The sequence below is a fragment of the Dendrobates tinctorius genome, unplaced genomic scaffold, assembly GCF_039654945.1.
Source record: "Dendrobates tinctorius isolate UK_male_01 unplaced genomic scaffold, ASM3965494v1 ptg000254l, whole genome shotgun sequence".
Classification (NCBI taxonomy): domain Eukaryota; kingdom Metazoa; phylum Chordata; class Amphibia; order Anura; family Dendrobatidae; genus Dendrobates; species Dendrobates tinctorius.
The window spans coordinates 11,724,663-11,745,365 of NW_027361921.1; the positions used below are offsets into that span (position 1 = coordinate 11,724,663).

Sequence of the window (20,703 nt, forward strand, 5' to 3'; positions counted from 1 at the left end):
AGTGGTGGGGCATCCAAATTAAACTCCCCCTGCGGCAAATTGTAGAGCGAGATTAGCTTGCTGGATATTTTTGGTCACATGGTGCCAGTGGTGGGATAACTAAGATAAGCCCCCCTGTGCCTGTGATAGCCGTGTGCCGGCAGTGTGTCTCGTCCCTCCGTCCGCTGATACACCCGTGTCAGTGGTGGGACTGTGACATAGTGGTGATACAGGGTCCGCTGTCCGTCGCATTTTGGTGGCAGCGGGACCCCCGTCAGTCGCCTCCGTATTTGGACGAACGGCGGTGGGCCGTTCATCACACCGCGTGTGTACGGGGTGTGCGGAGCAGAGCCGTGTGTGTACAAGGTGTACGGAGCGGAGCCGCATGTGTACAGCGTGTACGGAGCAGAGCCGTGTGTGTATAGGGGGTGTGGAGCAGAGCCATGTGTGTATAGGGGGTATCAGGTGCAGTAATAGGGACACATACAGCAGTGCCTCAGTATTGGGGTATCAGGTGCAGTAATAGGGACACATACGGCAGCAGCGGCTCAATATTGGGGTATCAGGTGCAGTAATGGGTACACATACAGCTGCAGCGGCTCAGCATTGGGGTATCAGGTGCAGTAATAGGGACACATAAGGCAGCAGAGGTTCAGTATTGGGGTATCAGGTGCAGTAATAGGGACACATACGGCAGCAGCGGCTCAGCATTGGGGTATCAGGTGCAGTAATAGGGACACATACTGCAGCAGCGGCTCAGCATTGGGGTATCATGTGCAGTAATAGGGACACATACGGCAGCAGCGGCTCAGTATTGGGGTATCAAGTGCAGTAATAGGGACACATACGGCAGCAGCGGCTCAGTATTGGGGTATCAGCAGGATCATGGGTTTGTGCAGGTTGGGGATACATGGTGATGGGGCTGGAATATGAGAAGTGAAACGTGTAGTTGTTGTATTCTCTGTAGCCGAGTCCTGGCTGGAGGAGTCATCATGTTGGTCTGGGCCAGATGGAAAAGACGTGAAAAGTGACCGATTCCATCAGAAAGAACGTCAGCGGTAAGACACCAACTATACCTGTGCAGTAATGACATATGTTTTGTAGGACTGGTATTTACCACTGACCATATTGCGGTAATATCCATGTTGGTCTTTACATAGGGATTATTTTCAGTAACAGCGCAGTCATCTCCTACATCCACTATTAGGGTGCGTCACCGAGTTGTAATCAACATTACCTAGTTAGGGGCCCACTCAGAAGTTTCGCCCCCCCTCAACCGAAACCCTAGCTACGCCTCTGCCATCACCAGATCACACATATAGCCAGCAGCTTTTGTTTTGGCCAAAAGATGTTTTAAGACTCCACCACAACACGGTAGACACTTTTGGCTGAGCTCTACTCTACTGTAACCTACTAAATATTTGTTAAAATATGCAATACAATTTAGGTGTATTTTTAAATTTTTAAAATGACCAATAATATCACATGCAAGGAACAAATACCGCCACACCATGTCCAGACCACATATTATCACCACAATGGAATATAATGTAGCCCCCAATAGAATTTAATACAGCCCACCTCCCCATAGAATATAATGTAGCCCCCTCATAGAATATAATGTAGCCCCCCATAGTATATAACAGAGCCTCCCCCATAGAATATAATATACCTCCATAGAACATAATACACCCCCAATAGTATATAACACAGCGTCTTAGTATACTGTATAACACAGTCCACATAATATATAACACAGACTCATAATGTCACGTGGACCCGTCCTGTGTGACGCGACCAGCAGGCCGGTAACTAGAACAACAGGACGTGGCACGTGATATTGTCCTGTGTGACACGGCACGCAGGCCGGTAACTAAAACAACAAGACAAAGGGAAGGGAAACAGTTACAACGGTGGGCCCTGCGATAGGGAAAGGGGACGTGGAGACCTCCTGCACTCCCCTGAGTCAGTGTCCCTAACGCTCCTAACGTTCCCTATGCCGGTTCCGCACCGGGCGCCGATCAGGAACCTGTCGCCCTAGCACACCCTACACCTATCCCTTGCTAGGGAACTGGGTGGCGCAGGCACTGGCCCCACCGCTGTACTAATACACACTAAGGAAAAACAAACAGGGAGACACCACTTTGCTTTACTCTGTTGCACTTGCTCCTGGCAACAGAGTCCACCACCAGTATGCAGCTCTCCTCCTGAATCGCTGCCACCAAGCTCTGTCAGAGCTACAAGGAAATCCCATATGACTCCTTTCACACCAGGCTAAAACAGTGCTGCAAGGAACACTCTCCAGCTCTTTCCTCCACCAAGGATGGTTGAAATGAACACTATCACCAACAATGATTGCAACACCTGTGACTCTTTTATAGCAGAGCCAGCAATCACACCTGCATAATAAACGTGCGCTTAACTAAAGAAACTAGAGTGCAGTGACTCTCACCACCACCGGGGGCAAACTTAGAACAAATGACACCACAGTGCAATAATCCTAATGGCCACCAGGGGCAAAAACCAACCTTAAGCACAGCTTAGGAAAAAAAAAAAGGTTACCTGTGCTTTTTATATGTCCTGATCAAGCATGGATCATGACACATAGTATACAACACAGCCCACATAGTATATAGCACAGCCACGTAGTATATAACACAGCCCACGTAGTATATAGCGCAGCCATGTAGTATATTACACAGCCTCATAGTATAACACAGCCCACATAGTATATAGCACAGCCACGTAGTATATAACACAGTCCACACAGTATATAGCACAGTCCACATAGTATATAACACAGCCCACATAGTATACAGCACAGCACACATATAGAAAATAGCACAGACCACATATTGTATATAGCACAGCCCACATAGTATATAGCACAGCAATATGGTATATGGCACAGCCCTCATAGTATATAGCACAGCCCACATCCCCCCGCCCACCCGGAATGGCCCAACAGTCCAGTACTTACTGTTATATTAAAAAAAGAAAAAAAACACTCCTCACCTCTTCTCGTGCCCGCGCTGCTCCTGACTCCTGTCTCAGCTGCTGCTCTGCCTGGCACACAGTGAGTGCGCGATGGTGTCATCACGCGCCCGCCGTGTCAGAGGCAGAGCGGGGAATAATGGGAGAGGGAGCGTCAGCTGACACTCTCCTCCATCATTGCTATGAACTGTACCGGCAGATGCCAGTATAGTTCAATGCGGCGGGGGGAGTCAGCACTAGGAGCAGGTGGGTCTCCCTGCCTCACAGGGGTCCCATAGCAGCTGTGTGATGTGCTGCTAGCAGGAGGCCCCTGGAGGAGCAGGGGACCCAGGCAGCTGCCTGGTCTGCCTGCCCCTAACGCTGGCCCTAGAGGGATAGATAGACAAAAATCGAAGGCAGCTGTCACGATCCATTTTTGGATCCGTGTCAGATCTGCATTCTCATATTAAACCTTTTTTCCTTTCAGGCCATCGGGGGTTAATATCAGTTTTTGCCCCGGTGACCGCTGGTGTTACTACAACTTTAGTTAGTCTGCTGGTGGTATTTTTTCCCCGGCGGCCGCTGGCGTCACTGCATTGTGATTAATTATCTTTGCAGGGGGGGTGCCTCTCCCACTTCCCTTTATTAGGCCACCTGGTGCTGCAACTCACTGTTGGTGATACTCTTTCCTCTTTGGAGACCAACTAAGCTGGAGTCAAGAGCTGGCTGTGTGCAGTGAACTTCAGCTATAACCTCCATCTGGTGCCTTACTCTGCTGCTCGGAGCATTGGCTGCAGAGAAAGCTAAGTTTGTTCTTTAGTTTATTTAACCCTTAGGTGTCAGTCGTATTTTTACTTGTGTGTTAATGGTGCAGTACACTTTTTCCCTGTCTCACCTCCTTGGGGAGGGGGTTGGGGGTTTAGCTCAGGGCTAAACAGGAGATAGGGACAAGTCGGAGATTTGGGCCTCACTACCATTAAGTGTTCCCCTAAGTTAAGGAAAGTCAGGGCACCCCCTTAGTCTGAGGGGCAGTTCAGGGGTCCTGGTTCTCCGTCCCGTTTTCCCACTACTGCCCCGTGACATTTCTCCAACCGTCCATTTTTTTCTGGTGAGCCATGGCCCAAATGCAGGCCTTTGCCCAACTGCTTCAGACCCTCACTGAGGAGGTTAGGATGCTGCGTGGTGAGGTGGTGCAGCAGCTGCAGCAGTTGGTGGGGTTTGTGGCCTTGGTTCAGGCTCAACCAGAACCCAAGATATCTCTCCCTGACAGGTTTTCTGGAGTTAGAGATAAATTTTAGCTTTTTCAGGAGGCCTGCAAGTTATACTTTAGGCTCCGTCCTCATTCATCAGAGAGTGAGGAACAACGGGTGTGAATCAGTATGTCCCTTCTTAAGGGTGATCCCCAATCCTTGGCCTTCTCCCTGCTGGTCGATTCACCATCTCTACGATCAGTGGACGAGTTTTTTACGGCTCTGGCGCTGGTGTATGGTGATCCAGATGGCGTCTCCCTAGTGTAAAATCAAGCAGGGGGGCCGGCCGGCTGAGGAGTACTGCTGAGTTTAGGAGGTGGGCCACGAATACTCAGTGGAATGACCCTGCCCTTAGGAGTCATTTTGTGCAGGGTCTGTCCCAAAGGTTGCAGGATACTGTAGTGCAGTACGCCGCCCCCAGGTCGCTGGAGGCCATGTCCCTTGCCATCCAGGTGGATAGACGCCTCATGGAGAGACATACACCATATATGCCCCCTATAGTCCTTGCTAGGGAGATGGACACACCTGAGCAGTCGGAAGAACCCATGCAGCTCGGAGTAGTTGATTCCAAACAGGGGTTGCCTGTGGTTTGCCGTGGTATAGGGGCATGTTATTTCTGTGGGCAGACTGGCCATTTTATAGGAGTCTTCCCAGTGCGAGTCAAATCTTCTGTACCACCTAAGAAGCCGCGTCCCCCTGGTCGTGTGGAGGGAGGTAACCAGGGAGTGTATATTTCCTCCATTTTGCCCTCTCAGTGTACTATATCAGCAGAAGTGGTGATTGGCAGGGTACCTGAGGGCATATCGGTGTTTGTGGACAGTGGAGCGGGAGTCAATTTGGTGGGCGCTCACTTTGTACAGACTTATGGCCTGAAGTGTAGGACGCTGGCCAAACTCCTAAGCGTTCAGGCCATTGAATCTGTCCCACTGAGCCAGGGGAGGTTGACCCAAGTCGTAGAAAATATACACCTGCATATAGGGACTCAGCATGAAGAGTCCCTGTCATGCTACGTCTTGGGGGGTATGCCATCACCTATCTTTTTTGGCCTTCCTTGGTTGGAAAAACACAACCCGGTGATAGATTGGCGGTCTGGGGAAGTTGTCAGCTGGAGGCAGTCATGTGAGGGCTGCTTTCTCCACCGTCTTGCTACGGCCGTCCCCTTCTTCTCCAGTGGGGGCAGCAGAAATCCTGCCAGGGAGTAAGGGCAAGTCTCAACCCTCACCATTTCCCAACCCTGAGAGACAGAGTACTCATAGGAGGAGGGGTCGGAGGATAGTGGTGGTTCCCTCTCTGAATTGTGGGGGTGTGAGTGTGGTGACACAGGGGGACGCCTCTGTTGTCAGTTCTTTAAAGAGTTCACCATCTTGTGGAAAACGTGTGCATGGCAATAAACGTTCAGGTCCGGACCTGTTTGTGAACGAGTATGTATGGGTGACCACCAAAAACATCCAGTGGAAATGTGCTGCTGGGGTCTGGAGTTCTCGGGTGATCGGGGCATATTGGGTGTCGGCCATCCTCGGCCCGGGGACATACCAGCTGGAGTTACCCACAGTAATGCCTATACTCAACTCATTCCCCAGGTCGGCGCTCTGGAGATTTGTGGCGCCTCCGGAGCATACGTTGCCACCTCCATCAGCCCACGTTTGCCATGAACCTGAGAGTCAGGTGTGTTATGAATGAGTCACCGAAGGAGGAAAAACAAAAATACAAGCTAAGTCCAGAAAACCGGAGAGGTTGGTAGCTATCGGATTGCAGACCCCTGATCCTATCCACAACAACTAACAGTAGCCGTGGGGGGTTCCTACGATGCCCTAGACCCCTCGATCACAGCCGGAGAACTAAATAGGCCTAAAGAAAGAAAGGGGAAATCTAAACTGCCCCAGAGCAGACCCCAAAGCAATAGGCAGCCCCCAACATATAATGACAGTGAAGCAAGATGAAAACACTCACACAGATAGAAAGATAGGTTGAGCAAACGATGGGGCCCAAGCTAACTAAAAAGGACAGGATAGAAAAGCTGCTGTCTGCAATCTGTAAAAAACCCTACCAAAAAATGTCCCAACCGTCTGATAGGAAAAACAGGCCCTGAAGTCGCTAGGACTTCAAAAAGACTATATCAGCACTCAGGTAAATTCTGAAGACAGAGCAAAGAGAAAAACTGATCAGAGACAAAAATGGAACTCAGCACACCCCCGACCGGGGATGGCTGAACTCCAAAAAACAAGGTAAACAAAACAACTAATAAGTTCAATAGCAGAGCAAAAACTTATCTTTGGGAAGCAGGAATCAGACTGGTCTCCAAGAATCCAGCAGAGAAATCACCAGCGACTCAGAAGGGCGTCGGCTGCCTTATATACAGTCAGAATTTCCTTTAACCCAGTCATCATCTACCAGATCAGGTGTTTGGTAATCAGCCTCACTACCTTCCTTCACCAGAAGAGGGAGTTCATCAGACATCGATGGTGAAGGGGAAAATTAACTCACAACACAGGTGGTTGCTGAGGTGAACTCTGGTGGATCTAGGCATCCTCACTGTAGGTTGTTTTCTAGTGAGGTGTGGTGTTGAGGGTCCAGAGGCCCCTCATTGAAGGACGGGTACTGTCATGATCCATTTTTGGATCTGTGTCAGATCTGCATTCTCATATTAGACCTTTTTTCCTTTCAGGCCATCGGGGGGTTAATATCAGTTTTTGCTCCTGGTGGCCGCTGGTGTTACTACAACTTTAGTTAGCCTGCTGGTGGGTTTTTCCCCCCGGTGGCCGCTGGAGTCACTGCATTGTGATTATCTTTGCAGGGGGGGTGCCTCGCTCCCTTCCCTTTATTAGGCCACCTGGTGCTGCAACTCACTGTTGGTGATACTCTTTCCTCTTTGGAGACTAACCAAGCTGGAGTCAGGAGCTGGCTGTGTGTGGTGAACTTCAGCTATAACCTCCATCTGGTGCCTTACTCTGCTGCTTGGAGCATTGGCTGCAGAGAAAGCTAAGTTTGTTCTTTAGTTTATTTAATTCTTAGGTGTCAGTCGTATATTTCCTTGTGTGTTATTGGTGCAGTACACTTTTTCCCTGTCTCACCTTCTGGGGAGGGGGTTGGGGGTTTAGCTCAGGGCTAAACAGGAGATAGGGACAGGTTGGAGACTTGGGCCTCACTACGATTAAGTGCACCCCCATGTTAAGGAAAGTCAGGGCACCCCCTTAGCCTGAGGGGCAGTTCAGGGTCCCTGGTTCCCACTACTGCCCCGTGACAGCAGCACACCAGTTAGTTCAGGGTAAAAAAAAAGCTATTTATTTGCCCAAAATGGCAGTTGAGAGTCTTTCTCAAGCAACAAACAAGTGGCAATGTTCAACTTTTATAGGTGTAAACATTTACATATTTGATATGAGTTATAAGACAACTAAGGAACATTTTATAAAGCATATATGATATTCAATTGATTGTGGTAATACATGGTGCATATAAATTGACAATACTGCATTCAGTAGTGCTTATAAATCACAGAAATGACCCCAATAGGAGACAACAACAAAGGGATATTGCAAAGATAGCGTTTTATTGAAAAATTCATAAAAAATTGGTAATAAAAGAGAATGACTCGAAATATACAAAAATCAGGGACATATCACCATAGAATACCAAAAAATGCAAAACCGCTATAAATGTATACACATGCCAATCAATGAATGTAATTGTATGTCTTTGAAATTAGTACACCACACATGTAAGATGTAAAATCAGCACTAAAAGTTTGGGTTATGTAACAACCAATATGCACACCATATAAAGTGCACAAGTGCTTATAATATAAATCGTGGCAAGACCTAAGCCTAACGCTAATAAACCTGTTATGGAGACATAGTGCTCAAGCTACAATAGGACCCAAATAACAACCAAGTTACTGAGAGCAAAAAATACCATTCCTTGAATTAAGGTGTAAACTGCACTAGTGCAGTCTCTAAACAAAAATGGGATGGTATAGCTAATGAACACATGTGGCATGCATATAGAAACAACAAACGGCATGTACCTGCAATTGCACAATGGAGTCCTGGCGTCCCTGCTGCCCCGACGCGCGTTTCGCAATCCTTCTTCGGGAGGCGTGTCAGAGCAGGGGGCACGTCAGGTTTAAATACATCATAGGCACGTTCTAATTGGACACCGCATTCTGATGGACACATCACGTCAGCCAATGAGAGTACATGGCCACGTGAAACTAAAACTACCGTCGCGACCGGAAGGGACCTATGGTACTACAGCGGATGTGACATAAAACGCTATCTCGCTTGGAATATATCAATACCAGGCTTCCTGCATAGCGGGGCCGGCCGGATGTGACATAGAATGCAGTGGCCATGACATACTGTGGTGTCCTGCGACCAGATATGGCATACAGTGCTCGTTCAATTAGCTAATCGGCATTAACATTATCCAATCAAAACATGACATAAATAGTCCGATATGATATAAATAATCCGATATAACGCAACAAACTATTTCAGTATATGTACAATATTATGATGCAACCAAATAGATGGAATACACAGAAGCAGATTCAATGTGTCATGTAATCACAGGGCGCATTTTTTGGTATTCTATGGTGATATGTCCCTGATTTTTGTATATTTCGAGTCATTCTCTTTTATTACCAATTCTTTATGAATTTTTCAATAAAGCACTATCTTTGCAATATCCCTTTGTTGTTGTCTCCTATTGGGGTCATTTCTGTGATTTATATTGTCTTTTGGAGGGGATATGCCTCAAAATATTAGGGCGTTTCATACTGAGGACTCCCATTTGTGATCAATTCAATAGTGCTTACAGTGTGCATACAATAGTAAGAACATTTAATTGTCTTATGTCATGTTTGCAATAACTACTTTAGAGAGTACAAATTAGGCAAATGTAGGACTTGAATGTACTTTGATATATGAGATTCCGGATATTTTGCTTGCTCGGAGCTGCAGATCCGGCACAATGTGTCTGCGCAATTTGAAAAAGATGAAAAAAGCATTTAGATAAAACACAACACAACTTGCATTGATTTCAATTCAATCTATCTTTGGAAACGAGTTCAGGGAAGGGGGCGCTGCACCAACTCTGGAGATACTGCAATACCAGGTCAATGCGTAATGTGGACAGAGCAAGCTCTTTTTCTATCTCCCTGTTCTAAAAATCCATTTAATATATGGTCCCCAGATAGGGGGCGTATCAGATATTAAACTGATAAGAACCGATTTTTTTTTTCCTTCTGGCAATCCCCTCCGGGAATATTCTCAAACAATTTCTTTTCTTCCAGAATTCCATTTTCTCCAAAGACGCTTCTGTCCACACAATGTCCTGTTGTCCCCATAGCTATGTGTGGCGACAGATGCCCCTCACAAGCAAATGTGGTGGCAAGAGTGATCGCCCCTCATGGCCTAAAGACTAATCTGACTCCCGAATAGCAGCAGGAGGGTGAAGCCCCACTTGTAGGTGAGGTGATCCCCTCAGGCCAAGGAGCTAAGTACCCTGAGCACCTTAGGCCAAGACCAAGGCTGCAACCGCTAGAACACTACACTTGATCTTAGCCAAAAGGCCAAGAAGCGATAACCAGAATTGGTTTGGCACTTGTGGCGCCTCATTTCCTAAGACAGTTACCCGTTGTGAAGAATGATCCAAAGAAAAACGTGAGGAAGACCTTCTAACAAACTGTGGACGCATTAAAAACAACAGCTCTGCAGCTTGTTTTAGGCTAAGCACACACGTACTTTTTTGCCCTGTGGATTTTTCCGCGCAGAATTGAAGAAATCCGCAGGTCAAATGACCCGCATTTTTCCTGCGGATTTCTTCCTGTTTTTTTGCGGTTTTTGTGCGGTTTTCCCCTGCGGATTTCCCCCTGCGGATTTGGAGAATGAAGCAGGTGGAAAACCGCACAAAAGAAGTGACATGCTGCATATTTTGAACCACAAGAAAACCGCACGGAAAAATCCGCAGCGTCTGCACAGCGTTTTTTTTTTCTATTGATTAACATGCTACTGTACATCACAATGCAGATATGCAGCGTTTCTGCGCGGTAAAATCCGCTGCGGATCCGCTGGAAATCTGCATCGTGTGCACATGGCCTTAGCGTTTTGAATCTGCAAAACTCCACCTATTTTAACACACCCTCACTGGCCCTGTTGTTCCAAAGCAGGCGCCTCAGTGCCAGGAGGAGGGGGGAGAGGAGTATTCAACAGCAAAAAAAAAAACAAAAAACCAGCAGCTGTCTTCCCTTACCCTGTATTTGTTATCCAGCACTTGCTGATTACTGTCATATATTTTACTGCAGAGTATTTTTGCAAATCTGTTTTCTTGTTGTGTCTCAGAAGCATTTCGGTTGTAGTTACTTGCGCTGAGTTCAGGCCGCTAAACGAGTGTGATCGACAATATTGAAATTGTTCAACACTTGTTTCCCGGCCTCTTTACACCGTCTGAGAAAGAATGATGGGGACAGAACAATCACTATTAGATCAATCTGTCCCCATACAAAATCATGTTATCAGCAGCACATCTACAGCTTACACCAGCGATGTGCTGCTGAGAACAATGATTTTTGTTTCGGCAAAAACAATGAAATCACTTGCTGAATAGGCAGCATTTTGCCTGTTTAGTATAATACACCCCATAGTCCTCCATCTAATATATTAAGCTCAAAGTGTGTATGTACAGTATGTGTGTATGTATGTGTGTGTGTTTGTCCGGGATAGGCATCCGCACCGTCACAGCTACAGCCGCAAAATTTGGCACAGTCACACATCTGGACCCCGAGAGCGTCCTAAGCTATGTTGTCAGGTGAAATTTTAACCCCGCGCGTTCCAATTCACCAAACAATTTTGCCCCTATCTACATACTGGGGAAAAAGTGTGTGCTCGTCAAGCCCCGCCCCTCATTATGATGTCATAATGCCCTTATTTGCATACTGGGGAAACAGTGTGTGCGTATCAAGCCCCGCCCCTCATTATGATGTCACAATGGTTGCCATGGCGACGCTGATGTCATCATAGGTTGCAAGCTCTGCCGCCGCTCATTATGATGTCATAATGGTTGAATATGGGATGGAGGATGTGTGATGGGTATATGGGCACTGGACTATGGGATGGAGGATATGTATGACGGGTATATGAGCACGGGACTATGGGATGGAGGATGTGTGATGGGTATATGGGCACTGGACTATGGGATGGAGGATATGTATGACTGGTATATGGGCACGGGACTATGGGATGGCGATATGTATGATGGGTATATGGGCACGGGACTATGGGATGGAGGATATGTATGACGGGTATATGGGCACGGGACTATGGGATGGCGGATATGTATGATGGGTATATGGGCACGGGACTATGGGATGGAGGATATGTATGATGGGTATATGGGCATGGGACTATGAGATGAAGGATGTGTGATGGGTATATGGACACTCTACTATGGGATGGAGGATATGCATGACGGGTATATGGGCATGGGACTATGGGATGGCGGATATGTATGATGGGTATATGGGCACGGGACTATCGGATGGAGGATATGTATGATGGGTATATAGGCACGGGACTATGGGATGGAGGATATGTATGATGGGAATATGGGCATGGGACTATGAGATGAAGGATGTATGATGGGTATATGGGCACTCGACTATGGGATTGAGGATATGTATGATGGGTATATGGGCACGGGCCTATGGGATCGTGGATATGTATGATGGGTATATGGGCACGGGACTATGGGATGGAGGATAATTATAATTTGCTATAACTAACCACAGTTAGTTACTATGCCCGGGCAGCTAGTATATTATAATGTGCACCACAGTCCTTCATATAGTCATAATACACTCCCTATAGTCCACTATATATTAAAATACACTCCTCAGTCCTCAATATACTATAATACACTCCTCATAGTGCTGGATATAGTATAATGCACCGCCATAGTCATCCATGTAGTACAATTCACTTCCCATAGTATAATGCACCCCATAGTTCTTCATATAGTATAATGTATTCCCCATAGTCCTCAATACAGATTTATGCAGCCCACATACAGTATAATGCAGCCACCCCACAGAGTATAATGTAACCCCCATAGAACATAATGCAGCCCCCCTCATATAGTATAATGTAGCCCCCTTATAGAGTATGATGCAATCACCCATCATAGAATATAAAAAATATAATACAGCCCCTATAAAGTATAATGTAGCCCCGAATAGAATAGAATACAGCCCACCTCCCCATAGAATATAATGTAGTCCCATCAAAGAGTATGATGCAGTCCTCCCTCATAAAATCTAATACAGCCTGTGAGGATCTAATATACTTTCCCAGCACAGATGACTAGTTGCCTCAATTTATGTTGTATTTACATGCAATGACCTTATCTGGTGGGGGAATATGTGCCTTTCTTTCTTTCGGCAGGGGGGGCCACTTGGGTTCACACCACTCCAGACTGGCCGGAGACTTCACTGGCTGTGAATTCAATGTACATTGGTGAAGGGGGTTGGAATGTTGGATTTGATTAGGGGGTTGGGAGGAGAGTTGAGAGACATGATGGGAGAGGGTAGTTGGGTCCGGCGATCTGAAGCGAAAGGAGCAGAGCTAAGGCCGCTCTTGGAACCCATGGACGGACTATAGAACTTGGAACTAAGTTTTCTCGGGCTTCGGTCGTGAGATCTACATTCTCCAAGGAATTATCCCATGGACTATTTTTACTGACTTGTTGCTGATCTCGTGGACTAGGGCATTACATTGGGGTCATCTACCTGGACTTACTGAAATGCTTGTATGGATACAAATAAAACTTGTTGCATTGTTAACCTGCCTAGGTGATTACTAACACCCTCAACTCTAGATCTTCACATAGCCCCCCATAGAATATAGTGTAGCCCCTCATAGAATATAAAGTAGCCCTCCATAGTATATAACACAGCCTCCCCCATAGAATATAATTATACCCCCATAGTACATAACACAGCCTCCCCCCATAGAATATAATGCACCCCCAATAGTATATAATACAGCCTCATAGTATATAACACAGCCCACATAGTATATAACACAGCCCATATAGTATATAACACAGCCCACGTAGTATATAGCACAGCCAAGTAGTATATAGCACAGCCTACATAGTATATAGCACAGCCACATAGTATATAACACAGCCCACATGGTATATAACACAGACATGTAGTATATAACAGTCTCATAGTATAACACAGCCACATAGTATATAACACAGCCCACATAGTACTTAATACAGCCCACATATAGTACATAGCACAGCCCACATAGTATATGACACAGCCCACGTAGTATATAGCACAGCCCACATATAGTGTATATAGCACAGCCCACATATAGTATATAGCACAGCCCACATATAGTATATAGCACAGCCCTCATAGTATATAGCACAGCCCACATCCCTCCGCCCTCTTCAGAATGGCCTCACAGTCCAGTACCCTGTTATATTAAAAAAAAAATACTCACTTTTCCTCATGCCTGCTCTGCTCCCGGCTCCTGTCTCAGTGGCTGCTCTACCTGGCATACAGTGAGTGCGCGATGACGTCAACGCGCACCCACCATGTCAGAGGCAGAGCGGGGAATGATGGGAAAGGGAGCGTCAGCTGACGCTCTCTCCTCCATCATTACTTTGAACTGTACCGGCAGACGCCGATATAGTTCAATGCGGCGGGGGAGTCGGTGCTGGGGGCAGGTGGGCCCCCCTGCCTAACAGGGGCCCCATAGCAGCTGCGTGATGTGCGGCTAGCAGGGGGCCCCTGGGGGAGCGGGGGCCCCAGGCAGCTGCCTGATCTGCCTGCCCCTAACGCTGGCCCTGCAGACACCATATTACCACCACATAGTGGCCTATAATACCACATACAAGGAACAAATGCCGCCAAACCATGTCCAGATCACATATTACCACCACAGTGACCAAATAATATCACATACAAGGGACAATAATATAGTAAGACCTGAGGCTAAAAATTGATGTTTCAAAATATGCAATTTTATTATGATAATTGAATGTCAGTCACACAGAACCCAACATTTCGGCCTAATCGGCCTTTATCAGGGGTATTATCTAAATAAAACATAACAATACATAAAATTAGAAACTTTTCTGAGAACAAACCATATCCAAAAAAGTTCAAAAGACATATTATCACCAATGAATAATGTATTAAACAAAATGAGGTCATGAATCCACCATCAGAAAAAGTTCCCAATACGCCATTGAACATACTGTAAAAAAGGGGAAGGGGGAAAAAAATACATAAAATATAATATATATATCACATAAATAGAAAAACAGCCTAACGCAGCCATGAGGTACCATGGAAAATTGTGCAGAAAGTAAGCAAAAAGCAAGAGAATGAGGGAATATAAATACCTGTGTAAGCTTATGGTGGAGTCTCAAAGTTCTAAGAGAAAGAAAGAGGGGCAGGGTAAGTATCAGAAATGGTAAAGAGAAAACGCTATATGCATAATGTCAACAAACCTAACTGAATAAAGAGATAACAATATATTGTGGACCTGCGCCGCCGTCTGTAAGGTATGTGTGTGTCAAAACGCCAGGCTAATGTCTTTTTATATGTTATATAGCTCATTAATGCGACTCAGCTGTGAGAAAGGGGTGTGAGCGCCCTAAGGTGTACCCGCGCATGCGCAGACTATAAACCAGGACGGAAGTGGGGCACGATAAATGTAAAGAACAGGAAGTGTGGCAAAAGTCGCTAGAGCGCAGGCGTTATAGGAAGTGGGGCATATGAGAAAATAAGTTAGGACGGAAGTGGGGCATAATGCACGCTATAAACCGGAAATAGAGAAAAGAGATATCGTTATGCATAAAGGTATAACCTAATCAATGAGGCGCAATCTCTAGTAGTGATGTAAAAAGGTAGGGACCTCAAAATACACCTAAAATAGCCCCTAATGAAAAAGAGAATAGTGAGATTCTATATTAATGTATATAATGATGATATATGTATGTGCATATAAGCGCAAAAACTGCTTGAAAACAATCTTATAAGGGAAAAAAATTTTACTAAAAAGAATATAAGAAAAAGAGAAAGAAAAAGAAAGAAAAGAGGGAAAAAAACCACCAAGTAACAGAATGAAAGAACCGAACGTGGGTACCTTATTTCCGCAATCAGGTCTGTGAAAGGAAACAAAGAAAGAGGGTGATTAAGCACCTACAGTATACATACACAATAAAAATACATATTTACACACATATATATACAAATACATAGGGTAAGTATAATATTACCTGATACAGAAAGATAGGGGCATACAAACTCCATGGCATCCTAATAAAGAAAAATCAGTAGAAGTTCAATAAAAAAACTCATACTCCCTATTAAGGCCATACGGTTCCAATGTTTGGAGAACAAAGATTCAATACGCCTCTCTCTTTTAATGTTTGTATCCTGTTGCCTCCTTGTCTAGCCACAGGTACACTATCAATTATTTGGTAACGAAGCTGAGAGATTTGATGGTTATGTGAAATGAAATGAGCTGGAATAGGTAACAAGGTTCTCTTGCATCGAATAGTAGATTTATGTTGAGAAATGCGATCTCGGATATGTTGGGTAGTTTCTCCAACATATCCGAGACCGCAAGGACATTTAATCAAATAGATTACATATGATGAGTCACAGTTTTAGTGTTCCTTGATTGGAAAACTCTTACCCGATCTTGGATGAGTAAAAGTATCACCTTTAGTGATGTTTGAGCATTGTAAGCAATGCAAACATGGAAATGTCCCTTTACGTAATGACCTAAATAAAACTTGTTTCCTTGAATCACGGGCACTCCCAATATCCGCTCTTACCAAAAGATTGCGTAAGTTGGGGTTTTGTTTATGTCAAATCAAAGGTGGAATTTGAAACTCTGGTATCTTAGGGTAAGAGTTGGAGAGAAGAGGCCAATGTCGGCAAATCACTTTGTGAATAAGATACATGAATGGGTGATATGTATTGACAAATGCCACCCTATTTGCTTGAGTTACTGAACCATATTTAGGTAAAGGAGAAAAAGACAACAAGGAGTCGGGATACCCTTGAGATTCAAATTCAGATTTCATTTCCCTAAAACGGTTATCGCGATTGAGACTATCAGATACTATACGGTCTATCCGATAAAATTGTGACCTGGGTAGAGACTTTTTTATATGTTTAGGGTGGCAACTCGTAAAGTGCAGTAAACGATTTTTGACCGAATTATATTGCATCGTAAAAGATAAACCCTCCAACTTAATATCCTGAAAGAAGCTATCAAGAGAAACCAAGTCACCTGTCCAAATGAGAAAAATGTCATCAATATATCTCTTCCACAGTATCGAGTAATGTTGGAAGAGAGCATGTGAATAAACAAATTCTAATTCAAATTCTGCCATAAAAATATTGGCGTATGGGGGTGCCACATTTGAACCCATAGCAGTACCAGCTAATTGAATGAAAAATTGATCTTGAAATAGAAAAAAATTCTTTGTCAAGACGAGAGTCAGCATGGAGATACAAAAGATTTAATATCATTAGAGAAATCTGTATTATTATCCAAAAAAATCTTAACTGTTTGAATGCCCCTGGTATGGCTAATACTTGTATACAAACTTGAAACATCTAAGGTCACAAGGTAACAATTAACCGAAGTCAAATTCAAATCTCTTATACAAGATAGAAAATGTGATGTATCCCTAAGCCATGAGGGGATCAAGTGTAAAAGAGGAGAAAGGATCTTCTCAAGTATGTTAGATAACGGTGATAATAATGAGTACTTAGGGGGGCATTCAAGCAGTTAAGAACTTTTAGCCTCAGGTCTTACTATATTATTGATTGACTTTCCTGAAGGCTTGGTTGTCTTTTTCCCCCTTCTATACTATACATACAAGGGACAAATACCACCGCACCATGATCCTTTTTTTGCCATCACGTCGTGGGTTCATTTTTATATATTTTTTCTCGTTTTCCTTCATTTTTTATCATCCTTTTCCTTTTTCTCTTTTTTTCTCTTCTTCTTTTATCTGTAAAATATAATAAAGATTGATTTTTAATTAGGGAATGTTTAACCTTTATGATCACTTTGATCTTTGACCTTTGCGGCGCTCCTCGTGTCTCTGAGGGCGCCAAATTTGAATCTTGTATGTATAAATGTGATGACAGCTCTCTGTAGTCATGTATCAACCCCTGAAGAAGAAGCGTTATGCTTCGAAACGCGTAGGGATTAAAGGGTTAACTTTTTTAACCTTGTGTGGTTATTGAATCTGTCTGGCAGCGCACTCAAAGTCCAAGAATTTATTCCTTATTGAACTGTGGTACGGTTCCGTTGTGGACCGTTGGACGTGCAGCAGGCTGACTTACTATACAGGCTTTATTTTCTCTTTGAGAAGGTGAGTTTAATACTTTCAGTATTTGTACATTTTTACCCGGATAAGACCCTATTGCGCTTTTGTTTCAACCCTTTAGTGAAAATAATACATACAAGGGACAAATACCACCGCACCATGTCCAGACCACATTTTACCATCACATGGTGACCAATAATACCCCATACAAGGAACAAATACCACCACACCATGACCAGACCACATATTACCACCACATAGTGACAATACAACAATACTGATCAGTAATAAAAAAAACACAACAATAATATCACCATAAGTCCTATTATACACAGGAGATCTGTACTTAGTATGCAGTGTCTGTGTACAGGTAATACAGTGATCACTGGTGACATTGTACACAGGTCCGCTGTATATAGTATACAGTGTATAGTGTCAGTGTATAGGTAACACACTGACTCACCAGTGACATCTCTAGGTGAAGTCTTTCATCTTCATCTAGCACAGACCGTCGTTACGTCTTCCAGCCAGGGCTCGTCTCTGCAGGAAATAACACAAGTTATCTAGAGTACAGCTTGCAGAACACATTACTTATTTTTTCCCAACTTCTACACTACACAACATGAAGAAAAAAAGGCTAAAGTGTTACTGTGCACAGTAACAGGATCGCCCCCATTTAAAACAGTATTCTAAAAAAATAAAATAAATACATCACTGCAGTAATAATATCTCTTAATTAGCCCCTATGGTAACAATATCACCCATCCTGGCCCCCATGTGTTTCATTCCTGGCTCCAGCCATATGTTCTCCAATCCTGCCCTCATGAGTATCCATTCTGCCCCATATGATCTCCCCATCCTGCCCCATCTGTCTCCATTGTATCCATCTTGCCCCATGATCCTGCATGATCTATCTCCATCCTGCTCCATGATCCCGCCCCATCTGGCTCCATCCTGCCCCATGATGCTGCCCCATCTGTCTCCATCCTGCCCCATGATCCTGCTCCATCTGTCTCCATTTTGCCCCATGATCCTGCCCCATCTGTCTCCATCCTGCCCCATCTGTCTCCATCCTGCCCCGTGTCTCCAATCCTGCCCCCGTGTCTCCAATCCTGCCCCGTGACTCCAATCCTGCCCCGTGACTCCAATCCTGCCCTCGTGTCTCCAATCCTGGCCCCGTGTCTCCAATCCTGCCCCCGTGTCTTTCATCCTGCTCTCATATCTTTCATCCTGCCCCGTGTCTCCAATCCTGCCCTCATGTCTTTCATCCTGCCCCGTGTCTTCAATCCTGCCCCTGTATCTCCAGTCCAGCCTCCGTCTCTGCCATCCGGTCCCCTGTCTCCAATCCTGCCCCTGTCTCCATCCTGCCGGCATGCTGCTTTCAATAAAAATAAATAAAAAAACTTTCTCCTTACCTTGCTGCGCTCCTGCGGCAAGCGATGTTCCAGCTGCCAGCCTCCGCACAGCAATGGAGTAACTGAACCTGTGGCTCAGACTCAGGTTCAGTTACTTGATCCGCAGAATCCTGCCGCTGGGGCAATGGGGCCCGATGCGTGCCCCCTCTGCTGATCAGGCTCCGTACGCCAGTCAGGGCAGTAATGCCCTGATGGCGGCCCTGCATATGGCAGCAGTGGCTCAGTATTGGGGTATCGGCAGGATGAGTTGTTTTTGCAGGTTGGGAATACATTTGCACATGGAAACACGAGAAGCAATGGGATGAAACTGAAAGGGAGAAGGTACACATTAGATATTAGAAAATACTTTTTGACAGTGAGGGTGAGCAATGAGTGGAACAGGCTGCCACGAGAGGTGATGAGTTCTCCTTCAATGGAATTGTTCACATAGAGGCTGGACAGACATCTGTCTGAGGTGGTTTAGTGAATTCTGCATTGCTGCATTGAGTAGGAGGTTGGACACGATAACCCTGGAGGTCCCTTCCAACTCGAACATTCTAGGATTTCATGATTATACGCGTGAACGGTGCTAGAACTGTGAGAAGACAGATGTGTCTTTGTTGTAATCTCTGCAGATGAGTCCTGGCTGGAGGAGTCAATATGTCGGTCTGGGCCAGATGGAAAAGACGGGAAAAGTGAATGACTCCACCAGAAAGAACGTAATCTGTAAGTCACCATCTATAACTGTGCAGTAATCTCTAGAAGTGCTGCAGGACTGTTATCTACCACTATATGTCACCATAAGGTGATTGTTAGGGCTGGCGGAACGCAACAAATTATACTAGAGAAGAGAGAGAGAGGATTCAAAAAGATTTAAATAAACTGGAGAAGTGGGCAGTAACTAACAGAATGGTTTTTAACAGGGAGAAATGCAAAGTACTACATCTGGGCAATAAAAATGAAAAAAGCATATATAGAATGGGAGGAATAGGGCTAAGTGACAGCACATGTGAAAAAGACTTGGGTATACTAATAGATCACAGACTGAATATGAGTCAACAGTGTGATGCAGCAGCAAAAAAGGCAAATGCAGTTCTAGGATGTATTAACAGAAGCATACAGTCTAGATCACGTGAAGTCATTATTTCCCTCTACTCCTCTTTGGTCAGACCTCATCTGGAATATTGTGTCCAGTTTTGGGCACCACATTTTAAAAAAGACATCAACAAACTGGAGCAAGTTCAGAAAAGAGCGACCAGAATGGTGACCGGTCTGCAAACCCTGTCTTATGAGGAAAGGTTGCAGGATTTGGGAATGTTTAGTTTGCAAAAGAGAAGACTGAGAGGAGACTTAATTGCTGTCTACAAATATCTAAAGGGCTGTCACATTGTAGAAGGATCAACTTTATTCTCATTTTCACAAGGAAAGACTAGAAGCAATGGGATGAAACTGAATGGGAGGAGACACAGATTAGATATTAGAAAAAACTTTTTGACAGAGTGATCAATGAGTGGAACAGGCTGCCACGAGAAGTGGTGAGTTCTCCTTCAATGGAAGTCTTCAAACAGAGGCTGGACAGACATCTGACTGGGATGATTTAGCGAATCCTGCTTTGAGCAGGGGGTTGGACCAGATGGCCCAGGAGGTCCCTTCCAACTCTACGATTCTATGATTCTATGATTCTATAAAATAATAGTAGGTGCGTTCGCAGCCCGGGGTCCACCGTGCAGAGGTGG

At 45.0% G+C, this 20,703-nt stretch overlaps 1 long non-coding RNA gene and 1 other non-coding gene across 2 annotated transcripts in view; both read right to left on the reverse strand.

Moving 5' to 3' along the window:
- Positions 1 to 9,277: 9,277 nt before the first annotated feature.
- On the reverse strand, positions 9,278 to 9,467 carry LOC141067791 (U2 spliceosomal RNA). The gene has a single exon (XR_012226486.1). It is a non-coding gene; the product is annotated as a U2 spliceosomal RNA (small nuclear RNA).
- Positions 9,468 to 14,212: 4,745 nt separating this feature from the next.
- LOC141067733 (uncharacterized) overlaps positions 14,213 to 20,703 on the reverse strand; it is a 71,880-nt gene continuing 65,389 nt past the window's right edge. Inside the window, exons 2-6 of the long non-coding RNA XR_012226467.1 lie at positions 17,139 to 17,252; positions 15,498 to 15,537; positions 15,365 to 15,383; positions 14,619 to 14,649; positions 14,213 to 14,470 (exon numbers count right to left, since the gene is read on the reverse strand). This is a non-coding gene — a long non-coding RNA (uncharacterized lncRNA). The remainder of the gene's footprint in view (positions 14,471 to 14,618; positions 14,650 to 15,364; positions 15,384 to 15,497; positions 15,538 to 17,138; positions 17,253 to 20,703) is intronic.